Source organism: Sander lucioperca, chromosome 17 (assembly GCF_008315115.2).
Source record: "Sander lucioperca isolate FBNREF2018 chromosome 17, SLUC_FBN_1.2, whole genome shotgun sequence".
Taxonomy (NCBI): Eukaryota; Metazoa; Chordata; class Actinopteri; order Perciformes; family Percidae; genus Sander; species Sander lucioperca.
In genome coordinates this window covers 25,729,144-25,749,677 of record NC_050189.1, presented here as the reverse complement: position 1 = coordinate 25,749,677, position 20,534 = coordinate 25,729,144, and the positions used below count along the sequence as shown (strand labels likewise).

Genomic DNA, 20,534 nt, shown 5'->3' with positions numbered 1-20,534 from the left:
CATGTGGACAAAGAGTAGACACATCACTTTCAGAGTCTGGAGAGAGTTAGCAAGTTGAGTTGATTTGGTGAAAATGTATGCTTACTTCAAAGTAGTTAGATTTCTTTTTTATTGATGGAGTGGCAGAAAGACAACTCGCAGTAATCGAGCCTTGATACTTTTATACAGTTTGTTTTTATTGCCGTGTCATGCCAAACATGTAACACATCCTACTTGGGATTTAATGTCACTACTACATGTCAAACATCAAAAATAGAGCAAGAATGTGACTGTGCATAACTGATAGTGAGCACATATGCAACACAAAGAAGAAGAAAACATCAAAAATAACATTGCCCACATAATTTGAAGTAACGTGTTTAAGTGCAAACTTTTAAAGAATCAACTTCGGATTTTATCTAACTAAAATGGAAGGAGTGTCTGTCTTTCGATTTTCTCGACAACTGTTCAGCCAATCGATAACACACTTGGCAGGTGTATTGCTGTGGACCTACAGCAAGGAAGTGCAGTATTGAGTGCGAGCTCTTGAGATCAACATGACATATATTAGTTGTAGTGTAGTTATGTACACACTATGTAGTGTATTGAGAGGGGACCCCTATTCACTGTTAGACCGCCAGACGTCATGCTGGGTACAGCTCACTCTCCGTCACTAGCTACAGTACATTTAAGATCAGATGAAGACAGAGAGCCTGCAGATGTTACATAGTTGCAAACTCAAACATTTCAAGCATCAGCGATGCAACTTTCAGAATGAACGCTTTTGTTACCGGAAATAGCCTGGTCCCAAATAGATAGCTGTTAGCAGATGACGTGTCTACTTTAGCATTGCTAGGAGACGCAACTATGTCATGGCGACTGTATTGCTCAGAACCAAAGGTCAAGTGTCAAGCAATAACAGAGACCAAGCAATCGGCCCGTTCAAACGCTACTGCGCAAGTCTTATTAAACCACACAGTTTGTGGTTTACAGTTAAAAAAAACAAAAAAAAACATAGAAGACAAACTCAGCGTCTATATCACTGAGATGATGTATTGAACACATTCTTGGCGCATTCTTCTTCTAGACTGAGATACTGTCCAGTTTCAGCAGTGAGTGGTAAAATGCCAGATCCCAACTGGGCACATTAAGCTTTTTCCTTCCAAGATTAATTATGCAACATAAATCTTTCTCCTTGAAAAAATGTAGGCGGTTTAAGTTGAGTACATACACGTGGCTTGCAAAGCAACATGGCAACATGTATGCTCTGTGCAACATTGCATCCGCTTTTGAGAGCTGGGTTTTGTATGGTGGTCCATCAGGCGCACATACCAGCAAATGAGAGCAATGAACTTCAACGCTGTAAAGAGCTCAGAGTGGATTGTTGATTCTCAGCGGGGTTCATAGCACTATGATGTCTTTCACATCATAAACAGTCGTTTTATTCAGTGTTTATGTAAAAAAAATATCAGGTAATGGAGCTTTATGGTAATGTGAGAGATAACAGAATGTTATCAAAGTGTGTGAGCATGTGTGCTTACAGTCACAGCTGCAGAGATCAACCAGCACTCAAATTATACAGTAGGTCTGTCACGTGATGATCTATATAGTTCAGCGTTCAGCGCTGCAATCATAAACGTGCATTGCCATATGAGGTCTGTGATTGGGATGACATGATTTCCCTGTGTGCATGTGTGTTTCTGCATGACTGAATAAGTGTTCATCTGGATCTCCATGTGTGCATTTAGCTGTATTTTATTTTTGAGAGTGTGTGCCTTTGTGTGAGTGGACCAGTTATCGTCTTTGAGAGTGTACACACATGAGAAAACAGAAATGTTTCCAAATGTGTATCCATCCACAGGCACACATCCTGTATATCTACACACCATATGTGCCATTTCTCATCACATCTCTCTCTCTGAGGAGGTCTGATCCCTGGATGCTTTTGCTGTCAGGTCCTTTTTGCCCTTCATCCTATACCACCCCTACTTTTCTTGCTTTTTTTCTCCCTATCACCCTCTGTCATCTCCATTTCTTTAATGCTTCTGTTTGCTGATTCTCTTTTATAGCTTTTTTTCAGCCTTAACTGTGTAAACAAATGCAAATACAGTAACAAAATGGTAAGGAACGCCAGTTTGAATCGATAAAAATGGCACACTAGTTACAACAAGGTTTAATAGGAATAAAACGGTACTTTATCAGAATGAAAACAAATCAAACCATGTGTGTCAAAAGTTAACGTTTAGAGATAATGGTGCCTTTGACCTTAGCAGAGCACAGTGCTTAAAAAGCCGTGGGTGCTCAATGGTTATGGCTGTAGCCTAGACTCTGCTAATCATGGAAAAATGCTGCTACTAGTGAAATTTAATTCTTTTAGCAGTGCAGGGAAGCTAGGAAACAAGTAGTATAAAGAATGTGCCCTCAGTTTCCTTCAGTATCCTGTCAGAAATCCACAATCTACAGCTGAGCAGTGGACACAAGCAGACCAGGGAAGCTGATCAATGATATTGTCAAATTTACTGCAATTGGGAAACTATAAATTTCTTAGAGACCCTCTAGATTCTTAGCGTTTCTCTCCTTCTTATGGCTTGTCATGGGTGTCGTGAATAAAATACTGCCATTGCTGCTTGGAGACTTAACACGGTGGTTTTTGACTACTCGGATGTGATTGAATTCAACTTGCGGCGGTGGCTTTTCAATCGAACAAGTTCGAACAAGTCATCTGTCTCTTGGTTCTGAGCGAGAGAGGAGGGGAAATAAATGGTTGTTGAAACGGTGTTGTGCACACAGGTTTATTCCAATTGGATTTCAGTCCATTAATTAGTCCCCTGGGGGGGGGTGGTTGTTTTTAATTCACTCAGTTTATGTGGCTCAAGGATCAGACCAAATGTTTAATTTTAACATTAACCTAGATAAATCATGACATTCAGATAAAACATGTATCTGACAATTTGGCTTTTTGAGCTGTATCTAAATCAGCAGCTTACATTTCAGACTCACACCGGATTTGAGGACTCAGGCCCAAAAGATATAAGCTATTTAGAGAACATCCCCCATTATGTGGCATTCTCACTGTGAAAATAGCTGCTTGCACTGTATAGTGCTTTTCAAAAACAAATTGCCATGGAATAGCCTGTGACCTTTCCACATTTCAAAGACTTTCTGCTTTGTTTCCCCCCCCCCCCCCCCCTCCACCCAATCCCATCTCACTCTCCTTTATCTCATCCTTCTATTTGTTCCCCATCTCTCTTCCCCACCTCCCTCTTTTTCTCCGCCTTCCTACACCATTTAGCCACGCAGTCAGTGGTGTTGTCTATGTGATACGCAGGTATATGCAGTATACCCACTAAGAAATCTCCAGGATTTCCATATACCCACTTAAAAATGTGCAATGATACGTAACAACATAGTTTTGTGACCGCACTTTCACTTCAGATACTTGTATTCACAAATACGGGTTGAGTAATGTGACAGCAAACTAAACTAACACTGCAGAACATGCAGAGAGACTTTTCTCATCTTGCATCAGCCCGCTGAGTGCAGTGCGTAGTGTGTGCGTAGCGACCGGGCCCAAATGCTCCGCCTACACCAACGCCAGAATCCTCCCTTCACCACACATTTAAAGGTCCCATGGCAAGAAAATTTCACTTTATGAGGTTTTTTAACATTAACAGCGTTCCCCCAGCCTGCCTATGGTCCCCCAGTGGCTAGAAATGACCAAGCCCTGGGTATCCTGCTCTGCCTTTGAGAAAATGAAAGCTCAGATGGGCTGATCTGGAATCTCGCTCCTTATGAGGTCATAAGGAGCAAGGTTACCTCCCCTTTCTCTGCTTTGCCCACCCAGAGAATTTGGCCCACCCATGAGAGAGAGACATCATGGCTTGCAAACGAGCAAAGTGGCAGTTGGTCAAGGCCACACCCCCACTCTCCACCTTGCCCCCCCCTCTCTCCTCCTCAATAGACCCTTTGCAAACACGTGACCATGACCACGTGACGACACCATGACGGACGGCGGAAGCACAGGCTAAACAGTAGTAGACGAGCGGAAAGTTTCATAGTTTCAATCAGTTTGAAATACATAACACTAAAAACTGTATTTATGGCTTCTTCAATTGAACAACAAGTTGTCGTGCCGTTATCGGTCGAGGTAGGGCATCTAGTAGGTGCTCACAAAGAGCAGTATTTGGAGAAGTTGGAGATAGCAGGATTGGATACCGACCCTTAATTCTTCCTACCTCCATTTTCACGGACCTCATTAAATCACCGAGTCTGCCCGACTTCAGTCCACACGATCTGTACCACTATGTGGTAAACGGGGTATCCCCATATACTGGTTCTGATCTCAAAGCTTTTAAAAGTCTGGATGCTTACCAGTTCTTTGTAGCTGGCTGGGTAACTGGTACGTGATGCTACGCTAACGGCGGGGGGAGGTACCTCATAATGGCAAAGATAAGACATCAATCTAGGGTTTATTTTGTATTAACATCTATTCTTTACTTAAGTAAAGATTTATATAACACGTAGCCCATGTTTTTAGAGGACATGGTTGGTCGTGGCTACCCACATACCGTTGTTCACTGGGTGTGCCAATGCAACTTCCTAGCTAATGGATGCCTGAACACATCCCAGCCCTGGGAAGTGCAGTCATTAATTATCTATCACACATTAATCCATGCAGTAAATCACGGAGTGTATATGATCAGTAGTAACCACACATAATTGTAACATCTAGCCATCTTCTTATCTGTGATTCTATTCGCTGTGTAGCCTATGTTTAGATTTGACCGGTGGATATTACGACACGATGGGCAGCAGCTAGCGAGCAGTCCAAAGCTAGCTGCAGCTAGCTCGTCAGCTAGCCGGGGTAGGAGCTCCACAGACCCGTAATTAACTTGGTTTTTTTTGGCCTTTTTGAAGCTAGTTTCCCTGCCATGTCATCTTTAATTTAACCGATATTTTTTGTATGTGTGTTAAGTTAAATGATCAAGGGAATGGCTTTCTTTTTTGGATATGTAGCTAGGTCAGTGAATAGTTAGCAGGAACAGCTGGTTAGCACGGCAGCTAGCTGATTGAGGATAATTTTATTTATCACTCATTTGAAACAGAAAGGCAATACATACACATGCTTGTGTTGGTGAGGATTACTCTGCATGCTTGTGTTGGTGATGATTGCTCTGCATGCTTGTGTTGGTGAGGATTACTCTGCAGATTGTGAATGTGAGAACACAAACACGAACGAAAACGTACGAGTTTAGCTTGCCGTCCGTCTACAGCATAGCTCTTCCGCCGTCCGTCATGGCGTTCATAATTCACGCGAGTGGAGCATGACGTCACGTGCAAAGGGTCTATAGCTACAGACACAGAAATGGCACATCCTAAGTAAAGCTCATTGTGGGACTGGCTCTAGTGGCTGTAATTCTGCACCAAGGCTGAATTTCGGGAAAGAGACTTCAGATACAGTATTAGGGGACCACTAAGGTCTATATAAAAACATCCAAAGAGCACCATGTCATGGGACCTTTAAGACAAATCTAAGTAGCCTATTTTATTTTGTCCTTGTTGCTTTGGGGTCAACTATTGTGATCCAGGCTTAGCCCCCTAACTGCTTTCTATTATATTTTTGATATATTTTGAATGTCATCTGTGTTTGACTTCTCATAAATAAAGGTATTCCCACCATGAATTGCTGCATAAAAATGTATCAGAATGTAGAAAATTAACTCTTTATAACCGCATGCGCGCTTGCATATGATCAAAATATTACCCAAGGTCCGTGACAAGGTCAGCCACTGAGCGATGCACTGAAAGGTGGACAGTAGGAGGGTGAGGAAGTTGTCACGCTAACGGCTTTTGGTCAACTTGGGCAATTCACTTTGACTAGTGGAGTTCCGTACCCTTTTCATATTCAATACGGATACCCCACTACAGGACTCCCCAATCTCAGAAGCACATGGGCGAACAGCAGAGTTTAAGGGATGCTGCAGTGGCGTCAAACTTTTAGCTCAGAAAAGAAATGTTGATAGCGCTGTTGAAAATGCTGCCACTTGCTCAGTGTGTTCAACTCTGTGAAAGAGCTGCTGCGTGTCAACAGGAGAGGACAGGGGTCATACTCTGAAGTGGAGTGTCAAGAGTGTCAAATGCTTTTCAATCTTCATGGAGAAACAAGAACGACAGCAGAACAGAAGGAGAGCTAGTGCAATGGAGTGTTAGGGTTAAAAATAGGAGAGGAAGAGAAAATGGATAGAAATGGAAGAGCTCAATGAATCAGGACGAGTCAGGAGAAACATGTTTTTAATACAGATGTATGAGACAGTAGACTGATGGGTGTTTATGAACAAAACGGAAGCAAAGATCCAACAGGTTGAATAAGTAATGGCTCCATCCTTGCATCTCTTTGACTTCATTTTCTCTTCTGGGCAGAGAATAGATAAAGGGAACAGGGATATGAGAGCTTTCTACCTTGTTCTCTTATCGTCTTTTAATGGAGCTCTCAGACAGGTGAAGGATAAAGGCGAGAAGAGAGACGGAGAGCAACAGAAACAAACAAGGGAGGCTAGATTGTGTGCACTGAGAGAAGTAGAGCAGCATTAAAAAGAACCATTACTCAGCTTTTATTCAAAGGTCTGACCCACAATTGCGGTGCCGTGCCCCATGCTGTTGCACTGTGTCTGCACTATGACTGTCTGGAGTTGTTCATTGCACTGCAGACGGTTTTCTATTCTGGGACAACTAAGTGTTTTTCAGTCAGATCCCACTCTCTGTTAATCTAACATTTAGGTGCTTAAAGCTGCTTGGTTTGAGTACCGTCCAGTTACTGAATCCTAGTTTAATGTCCACCTACTGCAATCTTTGTTTTAAGGCTTTTGACAGTATTGCATGGTCTTCATCAGCAATGGAGTTTGCTTGGTTGTTGTGGAACTCTCAAACTTTCTGTGATTCTGTGCACATTAATGTCTTGTTGCCATGTTCCCTTAAAAGTCAAGATATTAAAAAAAGAAATCCGTACAGGAAAGAAAATCTCCAGCTGTCACAGAGCTCGCACCTCCACTTTAACGCTGTGTACACAGCTTTGCATGCGTTTGAATTAATAGATACCAGAACTCATTTATTATCATCGAGGCTTAATAATGGACAAGGCCACAATCAGCCAGACAACAGCACCGCATTTTGGCAGAAAAAGCCCCCACTCATTAATTTAAAGGAAGCCACAACACTGGCACAGCGGGGGGGTGCCAACACAGAGAACAGAGTTGTTAAATCCTTTCCCATATTTTTATAAATCACTGTGCAGTGTTTGCCATCTTATAGGCTGGTAATTGAATTATTACTCATCCCCTTTTCCTGCCTTTCATCTTCTCACCAGTACCTGAACGCACCCGTTGCACGCCCATCTCCGGTGGGAACGCCCAATGAGCTAGTGCCCCTTGTGGCTGACAGATCTGTCTGCCAAAGAATAATGGATATGCTGGATTGTATCAAACTGTACAATAAAAACTGGCCCCAAGAACAACCACAAAAGCACAGCAACAAAAACAATTATATATTTTTAGGATTTCTTTAGACTTTGGAATTACATTTGAAACATTAAATGTTAAATTAAAAATGCATACAAATTAGAATAAATGATCCATGATCATGCTGTATAAATATGAATCTAGCTTCATGCAATCCTGAGAAGTATGAAGGGAGAGTAGCTTTTATTTTGGCAGCTCTGTGTGTGAAAGCTTTGCTGCTACTCTGGGAGCAAACCACCGTCTGGGACAACACTGGAGAAAGCAACCGCTGCGAATGAAAAAGCCTATACTTATTGCTTTCACATGTGGGGCAACATACATGTTTAGGTGAGAATAAGTCGGAAAGAGAAGGGGTACACAGAGGAAATAAGGTGTGAAGCGAGAGATGGGGGGAGTGGAGGGGGAGACGAGGATGAAGAGTGATGGATGTCATAGCGCGAGGACAGTCCTGTTGATAGAATGACAGGGAGGCATGGACTGCGTACTTTGGGAACAAGCAAGCAGGGAGGGAAGGAGAGGTGGAGAGTATTAAAGCTTGCACCTTGACATTTAGTATTTTAATCTATTTCTCCTTAGCAGGCACTCACATTCAGTGTATCCACCAACCTTTTGCCACTTAAGCTCTGTGATCAGTTTAGCTTGGTTGAGATGTGAAACTGATTCCATGAAGCACGAGTGAAAAAGCCTTTATTCCCATTAGTGGATAAGTGGATGATGATGACAATTTACCAAAAGCCCAAAACCATGTTGCTGGGGGGGGGATTTGACGTTTCTTCATACTGAACAGAAGTGAAAGGGTGAATGAAGAGGGCTTGCGTGTTTATTTGTCTCTGTCTGGTATCTGTTTGCATCAACAAGGGAGCAGCGATCACACTTGTCTTTCGGATCCATCCATCAATCGCTTTTCACAGATATCTCCATTTATCTGTAGCGAATCACTCCATCATGGCTGATCATTTCACCCATCTTCTGTCCTCTTTCTTCCTATCCATCCTACCAAACCTCTTTCCTAATTTCTCATTTTTTTATTACCTTATTATCCAATTTTTCTTTCCCTCCATCCACTCGTCCATCCATTGATGTCCTCTTAACCTTTCTCCCATCCTCTTAGCCTCTTTAAACATTCCCACCATATCTCCTTTCCTTATTTTTTTCTCTTTCGCCTTGTTTCTCTCCCCTCCGTCCCACCTTCTGTCTCCACAAAAAGACAACTAGTAATAAGACCAAATCCCGCTGTTCGTCTCTCCTCCGTGTTCCTATTATCCACCTCCTCCTGATAGTAAGCACCTCATTTCACTTCTTCCTTTTCCTCTTCCCCACTTTGCCTTCTCTCTGTCCTTCCTTCCTGCTGTCATGTGCTTTTCAGTGGACTCAGAAAAGGATTTAACTGTCCTATAAATCAGTTGTCTCTTCTCCTCATTGTGTCAACCAGCATTACTCACATCTGTCTCTCTTTCTACCAGCCCACCCCAACATGCAGCCTCCTCTTGTTTGTTTCTTTTATTGGAACACATTTGCATTCGTCACTCAAATGTATTAATAATGAGTCTTACAATGCTTGTGTGTGTGTGTGTGTGTGGTTATGCTTGTCTGTTTTCTTTGTGCGTGACTATGTGCCCCATCCTCCAAAGAACAATTTCCAGTTTCAAAATAGGTTGAGTGCTAATTAGAGGAAGTGTGTTAGTCTTGCGTCCCACATCATCGTAAACTCCTCCGTGTGCTCACCATAAACATCCCACAGCCGACGTCGGTCCGCCCCAGTTTGACAGTGTCATGATTTGTCGCCATTATCTTTGATTTTCTTCATTGCCGTAAACAAAGAAGTCGCCTATGTATTGTGCCCGTTAAATTTGAATTTCTGTGTCACAAAAAGAATACAAATCAAAACCTCTAAATGAATTACTCCCGCATATTTTATCTAGGATTTTTTGATGTGGTGGAAGTGATGGTGATGCATGGCCACCGTTTCTTTTTTTCTTTCTTTCCCTTTCTTTCTAACTACAGGTGTGAAAGCGTGCGAAAATCTGTGACAGGTGACAAATAGACAAAATCTAGAGAGCCCCAGGGACACGCACACTGTTCACATACCGCCTTGTTAACTCTAGTAACACCTAGGACCCCTGACTGGGTGTTTGAACACCAGAAACACACACACACACACACACACACGCACATGCAGGAGGGCAAACCACCAGCACTGCAGCTACAGACACACACAGAGCCGTACAGGATGTCATTTCCAAAGAAACCACCTTTGACCATGAGGGGTCATGCGTGGAGACTGGAGCACCATCCACGTGAGCTGATTTCCTCCTGCAGAGTGTGTGCATGTACGCGCGCACGCATTAGGCTGATGTGTGACAGAGAATCTGAACCTGTCACTATATGCGTCCTTTTTCAGGACTGTGTGTATAACCATCCTGGTGTCTTTTTCACATAATCTCTGGTCAGATCAGTGTGTCCCGCTCCCCTCTGACACTCATTGCCATGGTAATTATGGGCCCAGATTAGCTCAGTATTTTACGGAGTGACATTTCTATTTCTCCCTTTCCTCCATTAGTGCACCTACCACTCAGGTCTCTGCTCATGCATTTGGTAGTATTGTCCAATTGCTGTCTCACTTTCTTTTCCCCTACTCTGCCTCTCTGATGCCTCTCATCCATTCTCTCTCTCTCTCTCTCTCTCTCTCTCCTGTGTCCTATCATTTGTAATTTCATTTATCAGAATAGCCTGACTAAAATCATTACTAATAATATACGACCTGCACAGAAACCATTACTAATAATATAGTCAGAAATATTTTAATCACAGATATTTGACAATTGAAAGTGCTGAGGAATGTTTGATGTTTTTTTTTTTTTTTAAATAGCTTTGCACATGTGGGTCAATACAGCGGAACTAGTTTTTCGTCCTGTTCCTGCAGCTCATCCAGGAGAATCGAACGTGCTGAACACTAAAATCTGCTGTCATTCATAGACAAAAGCTTATTGAAAATTGGGGTGAAACATGCATGAGCGCACTCCGAAAGGCCCTGTCACACTTTCAATTTTCAGATGAACTGCTCCTGGTTCCACGTGTCGTAAAGGGAAATGCTAAAACCATTACAGGCAATCAATGTGATAGATTTTTTTGGGATCATTTCTGTTACTCAGTCTTTATTCACTTACAATGATATAGATCTCTGATATAGATATCCTTCCAGTTATGAGAGTAGCAATAATTACCCGAATAATTGAGAGAAGTTAAATAATTCCTGTAGAGAAATTGGTCTGTTGCAACAGGAATAGTAAGTGTATACATCCAATGGAGGAATATAGCAAAAAAATTAAAAATAAAGCACATGAGTTTCTTGACCTTTTGTCAAGCAGAAACTCCAACACTTGAACATTATTAAGAGGACCGATAAGTTGGAAAACAAAGTATGAAATAAAATATGACCTGTGTGTTCAGAATAGCATTAGTAAAGTCCATGGGTACGTCCCATAGCACTTAAATTGCCTCCTCGAAGCCTCCACCTGCCTCCCTTCCTCGCGTCTCAAGGCAGTTACACACCAACCAGACAGCCGACTGATCAGTTTCCCTGAGTTGGTCAAAAAAGTGCCTCGGAACACACCAAAGCGACGAGACGTAATACGTCTCCACAACAGCCGGCGGCACTAATCTGTATTGTCGCCCAAAAAATGAAAACTGGCAGCTGATTGGACGAACCCGTCACATGGGTCTGGCTGCTGCTTCCGGATTTTTGATTTTTCAACCGGTCATTACTGGTGACTCATTCAGAATACGATCTCATATTGTACTAAAATAGTTCACCGAAACGTGTTTCTGAAAACATTTTAAGCGAGAAATAGGCCATGCAGTTGTTGAATCTGTCTTCATTTCAGATCGACAAAGGTCAGTTTAAAAGATTTTCGTCAGATTTTGAGAGGCTTGGTCACGCTCATCCCGCTTGCCATTTCCGGGTGAGTTCCGACTACCCTGTCTCCGACTGAGCATGTCAGGTCGGCAAAAATGAAGGCCGACAGCTCCTTCAATGGACGACGGCACGTAACACACCGAACAGACTCGAGTCACTGACCACGCCAGACTGTCCAACGGCCGATTATCGGCCCGGTGTGTAACTGGCATTAGTCCTTCCCACCAAGGAGGCCCGGGAGAAACGCGAGGAAATCATCAGAGGAGAGAGGCAACGAGCAAATGTGTTTTAGAGGGATGAGACGTCCTTTCCTCTGAAGCGTCACATGAATACGTCAGCTGTGTGGGCGGAGTTAGCAACTCCTTCAGCTGTATGGCTTCTGGGAAGGCTGCTCTCGTGTATCCTTGCCTATAACTTCTCGATGATCCCTCCTCGATTCTCGGTCCTTGGGGACGAAATAAGAGCTTTGAGGCGGCCTTCACCAAGGAGGGACAGAACAATATCCGGTTCATCCAAGGACCGAGGAGTTGAGGAGCTATCAAATAAGGGGGATGGGATTCAGCCCATATCTGCAGACTGTTGCACCTGCTATGGATACGTTCAAACCTAGCTCTGGGTGCTATAACTTACAGTTTTTTACAATCACTTTGGCACTAATTTCAGAACCTTGACGTCATTTTTCAAAACTCTAGACACAAAACTCACAACCAATCAACCGATCAAAATGCACACTAAAACTCTAATACTTTTTTCAATTGCTTATATTGCTTTTCAATTATATATGTATATAATTGAAAAGCAATATTATTTATATATATATATATATATATATAATATACATACATACACTCGTACCACATTGGTCTGTAGTATTCTCTCTACTACTGCAGTACTTTTACAGGGATGTATTTATATGTAGTACCATAATGAAACATGTATCACCCATTTTGTACTATAATATTTAATGATTGTACGAACAATGACACAGTGAAACTATGGGTAGCTTGTGTGTGGGTGATCTAAAGTAATGTTTCAATGGTATTTCACAATAAATTAGTTTTTTGAACCAATGATTGTGCAAGTGCAAGATTTCTTTAAAGATATGAATGCACAATGCAGTGTTTTGAACATTGGACAGCCTGTGATACAAGTGATGATCGTTTTGAGTTTTGTGTCTAGAGTTTTGAAAAATGACATCAAGGTTTTGAAATTAGTAGCAAAGTGATTGTAAAAAACTGTAGTAGAAAATTGTAAAGGCATAAAGGCACGTTAGTTACAATATAGAGCTGAGATGTAACTTCAAATGTACACTTCATCCGCTTCATCAGCAGCTTATTAACCAGTGACATTATGGAACAGTTAGAAAAATTATAGGGACAAATAATAAAAGTAAAAAAAAAAAAACAGGAGCACATTGGGACAGTCTACATCTTTACATTGATGATGACACTGACATGCAGCTGGATATTGAGCTATGGAGTTACTACAGACACTATGAACATATCTATGTGTGATACAGCCGTCCTCGCCTTAGTGAAAAACGTCAAAGTACAATTGATCATTGAAGTTTTATTAAGGCCATGCTAGAAAAACAAACACGGTTCAATAGCATACTTTACTTTTTTGTTCATGTCCACCAGGACTTTCCCTTTAATTGTGCATAAAGAGATTTTTTAAGTTGGAAACTATAAATATAGGTAGCTACATATATTGTCATTTCCTCACTGCTTATAAGCAGCCTGAGGGTCTTTCCTGCAGTTTTTTTTCTTTCCATTTTCATATGTCCACTTCCATTTTTCACAGACAGCCCATTCTTAAAAAAGAACACGCGTCTACAGCCTAATGGGTTCTAAATATCTAAATTTAAAGACACATTTTTCACTCCAGTTTACCTTTCCTGTACTGAGTCTGTTGACCCCTGACTCCTGATTAATCCATATCTGGTCACACTACAGTTTCTGGCAGTGGCAGCTCTTTACCTGCGTACACTATCACTTTCTGCGTGGCAATAAATTCACAAAGGGCCACAACATGCCGTGTTGTCAGCCATAAAGAGAGCAGTGACACGTTGTATTTCGTATACATCTCCCCAGGAACACCAACTACATATTTGACCATATTTTATCTCTCAGGATAACACCATGTACACTAATGGGTGACGTTCTCGTCTATACTGTACCTCCCTCTGCCCCACTATATCTTTTTTTCCCCCCCATTATCCCTCTCACCCTTTTTCCTCATGTCCTGTCACTATCAATTTGTATGTATGTGGGCTAGACTTTATATGCAGGTGTACAGTACATGTATGCTCTGTAGTGTGTCTGCATGCATACAGGTGGGTTTGTGTGTCTATAATTTAATGTCCCCGCTGTCGATGAGCCTCCTCCCAGTCTCATTTTCCCATTGTTTGTTGTTTTTCCATCCGATCCGCTCTCTCCTCCCTTCCTCCTAACTCTTCTCATTCGTCATTCCTTCTCTGTTTTCACTTTCTGTCTGTTCTGTCGCTGTCTCCATCCCCTCTTCCAGTTCCATTTCATATTTCCCTCTGCGTTAGTTTTCTTTCTAGTTATTATTCACTCTCTCGCTCTCTCCGTCATTTCTCATCTCTCTCCCCCGTGTAGCTTTGTCTCGATCCGTCTCTCCCTGCGCTCTTAGTTGATTTGTTTTTGCATATTTTTCATATTTCTTACCGTGTCGTCTTTCACCCTGTTTTCACATTGGTGTCTGCTTTCTATTTGCTGCCCCTTTCTCTCTCCTCTCGAATTCTACGTCTCTTGTTCTTTCTGCTCCTTTTGTCCTCGCCTCTCTCTCTCTCTCTCTCTCTCTCTCTCTCTCTCTCTCTCTCTCTCTCTCTCTCTCTCGTTGCCGATTTGTTTTTTCAGGTCTCCCTTCACTTTCTGCTTTCTGTCCTCTTTCATCTAATTTTTACACTCTTGTTCTGTCATTTTTCTTTCTCAGCCCCCCTCCCCTTTCCATTTATTTGTACATCTCGTATTGTCTCCCATTCTTACACCCTTCCCCTCTCTCTCTCTCATTCTCCCTTTTCAGTGGCTCTCTATGGAAATCTTGTCTTTATTTGTCGCTTCTAAGTCCCGCATTCCTCCATCGAGCTCGCCCCTCCCTAACTCATTTATTTTTAAATCAGATTCCTCCCTTTTCTTCTCTCTTCCTCCTCTTTATATACACCTGGTCCCCTGTTTCCTTTTTTCACAATATACCTCCCTGTTTCTTTTGCTAACACTGGCCTATTTGTCATTCTCTCTCTCTCTGTCTCTCTCTCCTTTTTGTACCTGAATGCCATTTCCTCCATTTTTTTGCCTCCTTCCTTTTTTCCCATCCCTCTCTCTCTCTCTCTCTCTCTCTCTCTCTCTCTCTCTCTCTCTCTCTCTCTCTCTGGTCTCTCTATCTCTCTCTGGTCTCTCTATCTGTCTGCTCTGTCCTCATATCTTCAGGGTACATATTTGTATTTTCCAAGGTGTCTCACAGACACACTCACTGTCTTTTATTCTGTAATTATTTTCTTTTCCCCAGTCTCTCAGTTGGTTGTTTACCAATTTTATCGTGTGTGTGTGTGTGTGTGTCTGCCTGTATGTATTCACATTAGAGTACTCTATGCTGAAATTAATGGGTTCCCATGTCTGCACTCTGTGTGTGTCAGTTTTAATCAGGTCCCTTGTACATTAGTAAAGGCTAACCTCTTTGCAACTCAGTGTTTTTTTTGTGCACACTGCACAAAATGTCTGTGCTTAATTTAGGAACAATTCTCAGGTGTGTGTGTGTGTGTGTGTGTGTGTGTGTGTCCCATTCGTTGTGTGTTTTATTCAGTGTTCAGTGATACGAGGCAGCTGGCTGAGGGAGGGAGCAACTGCCCTTGGTTTTTTCTATTTTAGCATTCAGTCCATTGTGTTTTGTCATTGTGTGATCAAATTTTCTATGACTGTTTTTCTCCTAAAGTGTTTTTGTAAGTCTTGGAAGAAAAAAAATCCAGGGCCCCAAAATTGCGGAGTTCTCAGCACCGAGGACAGTTTGAAACCCTCCATGACTGCCTAAGTTACAAAGCCTGAGATCATGATTGACTAACTGCATAAATGTTTATATGGGAGGCCCCATTGTTTAGATACAATAAAATCATCCTTCAATAAAACTACCCGTTCATACTGGAATGACCGTTCCATTCATAGATTTTAGGACATTGGAAAATAGAAAGTAGTGTTTGAATTGGATGAGATTGAGTTAAAGTTTTACAGACAATGTTTTGCTGCATTGTGTTGATGATCATTCTCCTGCATAAGATGGTGCATTTAAAAGAGAGAGAGAAAATGAGCGTGTTGAGATAAGACTCGACTGAGAGAAACTAAGCATGAGGTGAGAAATGATGCCTACAGTTGTTTGAAATGTACTGTAGTAATTATCCATATCAAATGAGCATTGCTAGTGCATTGGATAAGATGCAACAAACACTAGTTTTCAACTTAATTGCTGATATGTATCTTTTATGTTTGGTTATGCTTTCACAGTTGAGCATTGTGAAGATAGTAGTGAATACCATCCAGAATCATGTAGAGCATGAATATCTTGTAAATATGTCAGATTTAAATAAGAGTAATCAAGCTGGTAAACAAGTGCCTGCGGTTATGAATGATTTCAGAAAAAATTAAAGACTACTGTAGGCTACTGTTTCTGTAAAATCCCAATGTAGAACAGCCTGTCAAATCTTGTATAGCGGTACTTTGTATCAGTAAACCAACCAAGTTGGCTCGTTTAAAGTCATTTCTCTCGAGGTCGATTTTAGAATCTGTGACCCTCAGTTGCCAAGGCAGCATAGAGAAAAGCCTAATCACAAGATGAATCTGACCTCATTTTCTTAGACAAAGTCACAACTTTTAATTGGTATTAGTGACAGCAGTTGCACGCTTTTCCTCTGTGCACTGCACAAGTGATTGTCTGCATGTTAATTTCAAAACGGGTGGCTAGGAATTTAAGATTTTATTATATTTTTTTCTGACCCATACCGGCCCTTGTGAATCGATCATTAACCATTTACCGAAAAGCAGGCACAGAGTCCCAGTTCACCCGTCCACGCCGCATGGACGTACCTTCCGCTCTCAGCGTCCAGACAGCTGCAGACTTGTGCCGGTTGTGCAGCCACGATGTCGCGTGCATTGTCGTGGACACATGCAGCCACTTTCCGTCCGAGTCCTGAAGAGTATGTCTTCACCCCATCCACCTGTGAGGTTGTCAGCTGTGTGTCTGCCTGGCCTACTCTGTGAATTGGACAGCCAAATTAACCCGCCAGCTCTCATCGCTATAGTGGCCTGTTTCACGTAGCTCTCCGCTGTGAGCGCCGTCCAGCAGAGTGCCACGAACTTTGCTGAAAAAAAGAGCATCCTAAAACTGAACTTGCTAGCTAAGCCCAGTTCAGTCCAAAGATTCGCAACGAGGCAAAACCGTTTTAGAACGTTGCAGAGAAATGTTGCAGTGGTCTGAACCGGCCCGTCTCAGCTCGACTCAAACCAGCTGATAGTGTTGCTGCGACTCAGCTGGTCGATTCGCCAGTGGCTGGTTGTAGAACGAAAGGGACGTCACTTGTTTCAACAGCCAATGGCAAAGTCATCTTGTAAAGTCAGCTACAAACTATAGAAATATAATTATCCATAATCCATTTTGTTTCTGTTACAAACTGCTAACTGGTCAAAATGGCAGTTTTAGAAGGAGGCTCAACGTTATCCACATTCATATTTAGACGCAACAAATGGCATATTCAGCTACAAAAAGGCTTGAAGTCGGAATTTGGAACGGAAGTACAAAGAGTTGTTGCTATGGAGCTGATACACACTGCAGACCGGTGCGTTGCAAGTAGTTGGAAGTTTCAACATGTCTCGTCGCGAATCTTCGGTCTGAACTGGATTAACTAGCAGTTAGAAAATGGAAACCCTTTCAATGGAATTCCATTGCTAAGCAACAGCCTGGCCCCTTGTTAACTTCCTGTCAGTTGATGTCATTCACACGTTATTATGCATCCCAGTTAACTTCTAGGCAATTCCCGCCCTACGAAGCTGGCCGATTGGTTGTGGTTAGGCATTGACCTCGAGTGGTTAAGGTTAGGATGGCCGATTGGTCAGGGGATAGGACCTGTACAAATCGGGTTACGTTACCTTGTGTAAGCATGGACGCCTGGCCAATAGTAGCGTGTGAATGCTATTGAAGGGTGGGTCTTGTCTATAAGTTATAAAAAATCAAGCCCGACCCTACCCGAGCCTGTGCACGTTGTGTCCGAGCCCGGCCTGACACATTAACTTTAATTATGAGCCCGAGGCCGATTTTAAACCCGACAATTTTTTAATACGTGGGCCGTTATAACTGACGTTCTCAACTACAATTCTGAGTTGTTTGAACTACAGAAATCTGTTTTAGAATTATCTTAATAAATAATGCAACAAGGACGAAGCATGTCAACTGCGTCGTTTGTTTATTCAGAATGGAATGGATCGCAAATGGATCCGAATGAAGAAACGTAAAAAAAAACTCAACGCATTTCTCTGTGAGGGCTTGCCTCGCCCTCCGGGGTATGCTTGGAGAAGTAACAGAAGAGGACATTGAAGGCTGACTATCATCTTTTCTGCCATGGCAAGCGTGCTTCATGTGGCTGTTCATCGTCAAAGTCCCCGTTTTTTTTGTTTTTTTTGCTGTCGTAGGCGAGCAGCGTGCCGCACTTAATGCACTCGACAAAGCCAACACATACATACACAGGCCCGGTGTGATGCGTGCGAGTGGAGGAGACACTGCACATGACACGTGTTGCATTTTGTAACTTTGTAGCCTAACTTGTGCAACTTTGTACACATTTGTTGCCTAAAAATATATATAATATTTCTGATTTATGGCATAGCTTTCTCCCCACCCACTTAGGCCAATAAAGTAATGATTAAAAAAAACAACCACAAATGCTTGATCAAGGGCCCGGCCCGGCCCGGCCCGAGGATAGTGTCGGGAAATATCGGCCCGGGCTTGGGCAGAGAATCTAAACTCTAATTCACATACACTGCAACAGGAAATCAACTTGAGGCCATTTAGAATGTTTATGTTTACATCTACGTATGGAAAGGTTTATTTTACAGTGTTTTAATAATATAGATTTTAACTGTTTAACTGATAGCAATAAACTGTAAACATTCTTCTCGGTTAACAGTTGACAGGTTAATCATTTACATTACTAGTGGTAACCTTTGTAAAACATCCCCTGGGTCCTCCAGCGGCACTGCAGTAGCGTGACAGGAGCCACAGCATGCCTTTTGTTTCTCAAACGTTGAAACGAGCAGCCGTATTATAATGCAGAGATTGAGTCTGTCTGTCGGTGGTATTTGATGACTTAAAAGAAGAATTGCAGTTATTTAATTGAGCGTGTTGGACGAGTTTATCCGTGAATCTAAATATGAATGAATGTTGGGCCAGTTGGACAGAAATGTGGGTCAGATTGACACAAACACATGCCATTCTCAATAGTTCTGTTACCCTAATTATGGAGAATATATTATTAATGGATAGATGTGTGTTTATAGATGCAGTGTGTGTACTGCTAATGAGCATTGTTCAGTGTTTGGTCCCACAGACACCAAAGCAGTTAGTTCATCTACTGTATGTATGCAAATCTGCCACTGTGGAACTGTTTTCTACTCGGGTATACGTGGCTCAGTTTGGGAAGTTTTTCACCATCTCAACATGCTGACCAACCCCTTAACTTTCCCTTCACCTCATCTCTCCTTCTAATCTCTCTTTTTGCATAATCTGTCCTCCAGGCTCTTCGTGTCCATCCCTCGTTTTCATCCCGCCTCTCCTGCTCCTCCTCCTCTGTATCTTCATCACCCGCTCTTCTTCGGCGCCTTCCATTTCTTGCATATTTTCTTTTACTCTCGCTCCTGATCCCCACGTTTGCTCAACTCTTTCCCTGCTCATCTTTATTCCAGCTCTCATCTAGTTAATTTTACACCTTTTTTTTTTTTCACCTTTCATCTCACTTCTCCCTCCTTTTTTCTTTTATTTCTTTCCCTCTTGACATGCAGAATATGTCTAAGAGGTTTCAGCGCAAGTGTCCTACATAACCACAGTCTGGCTGTAGTGGGGGTGTGTGTGTGTCTTTTTGTGTCTGTTTTTTCTTTTTTTTTTACCCCCGTGTGTGTTTACTGAAGTGTGCCTGTGTTGTGGTGTGTTCTTGAACCGTGTGCACGTTTACAGGTTTAGTGATGCATCTGCATCTCAGTGTGCATTTGTCTCCTTGTTTCTCTGTGTGTGTGTGTGTGTGTGTGTGTGTGTGTGTGTGTGTGTGCTTGAGTGTGTGAGGGTGGTTTTATCAGCTCTTGCAGATGGCCACAGCCTCTCATCCATCGTTCCAGCGAAATGAAGAGCCCTCTGAAGAGTGAAAGCAGAGAAGAAAGGAATGGACAGACAGACATAGAGGGAGAGAGAGAGGATGAGAGAGGGCGATGAGTCACAGTGCGAGTGTGGGAGAGAGAGGGATGGGGAGAAACAGAGAGGTGGAAAAGAGAAGAGGGCCATCAAAAGATGGAGATATTGAGAGGAGTGATGGGGAGAGAGAAACACCGTGGGGTGTGTGAAGTGTTTATCTAAGTGTGTGTGTGGGCCAGTAACACAAGCGCTGCAGACCTATTGGCAATAAGAATTTAAACCAAGTTTTTGATATTGACATATCAGGCTTGTCAGGTGTGTGTGTGTGTGTGTGTGTGTGTGTGTGTGTGTGTGTTTCCCTGCAAGTGGGCATTTCCGAGTGAATTCTTCTTTGCTGATGTGCAGCTCGCTGTAAAGGTTTGGTCACATAGCTAGAGGTGTGCGTGCACATTTGTGTGTGACAGTTGGCTTGCATTGAAAAAAGAGGCTTTTCAAATTCGCCTTGGGATACGGAGTGTTTGCGATGCAACACCCGCAGGAGAGAAAACAAACAGAAAAGAGACGGAGAGCGAGGGATAAACCATAAAAAATATATAAAAACAAGCAAGCGCGGGGGGGAGATGAGTTTGTGACGCTTCAAGAAGCAATGCAGCAAGGGGCTGGAAAAGGTGAACGAGGGACAAAGTGTAACTCTGAAAACCGACTTTAAACAGCCAGAAAGA

At 42.4% G+C, this 20,534-nt stretch overlaps 1 protein-coding gene across 2 annotated transcripts in view; it reads left to right on the top strand.

Annotated features, from left to right (window-relative positions):
- pcxb (pyruvate carboxylase b) overlaps positions 1-20,534 on the top strand; it is a 326,753-nt gene that overhangs the window by 100,015 nt on the left and 206,204 nt on the right. The gene's annotated exons all lie outside the window — the stretch shown is intronic.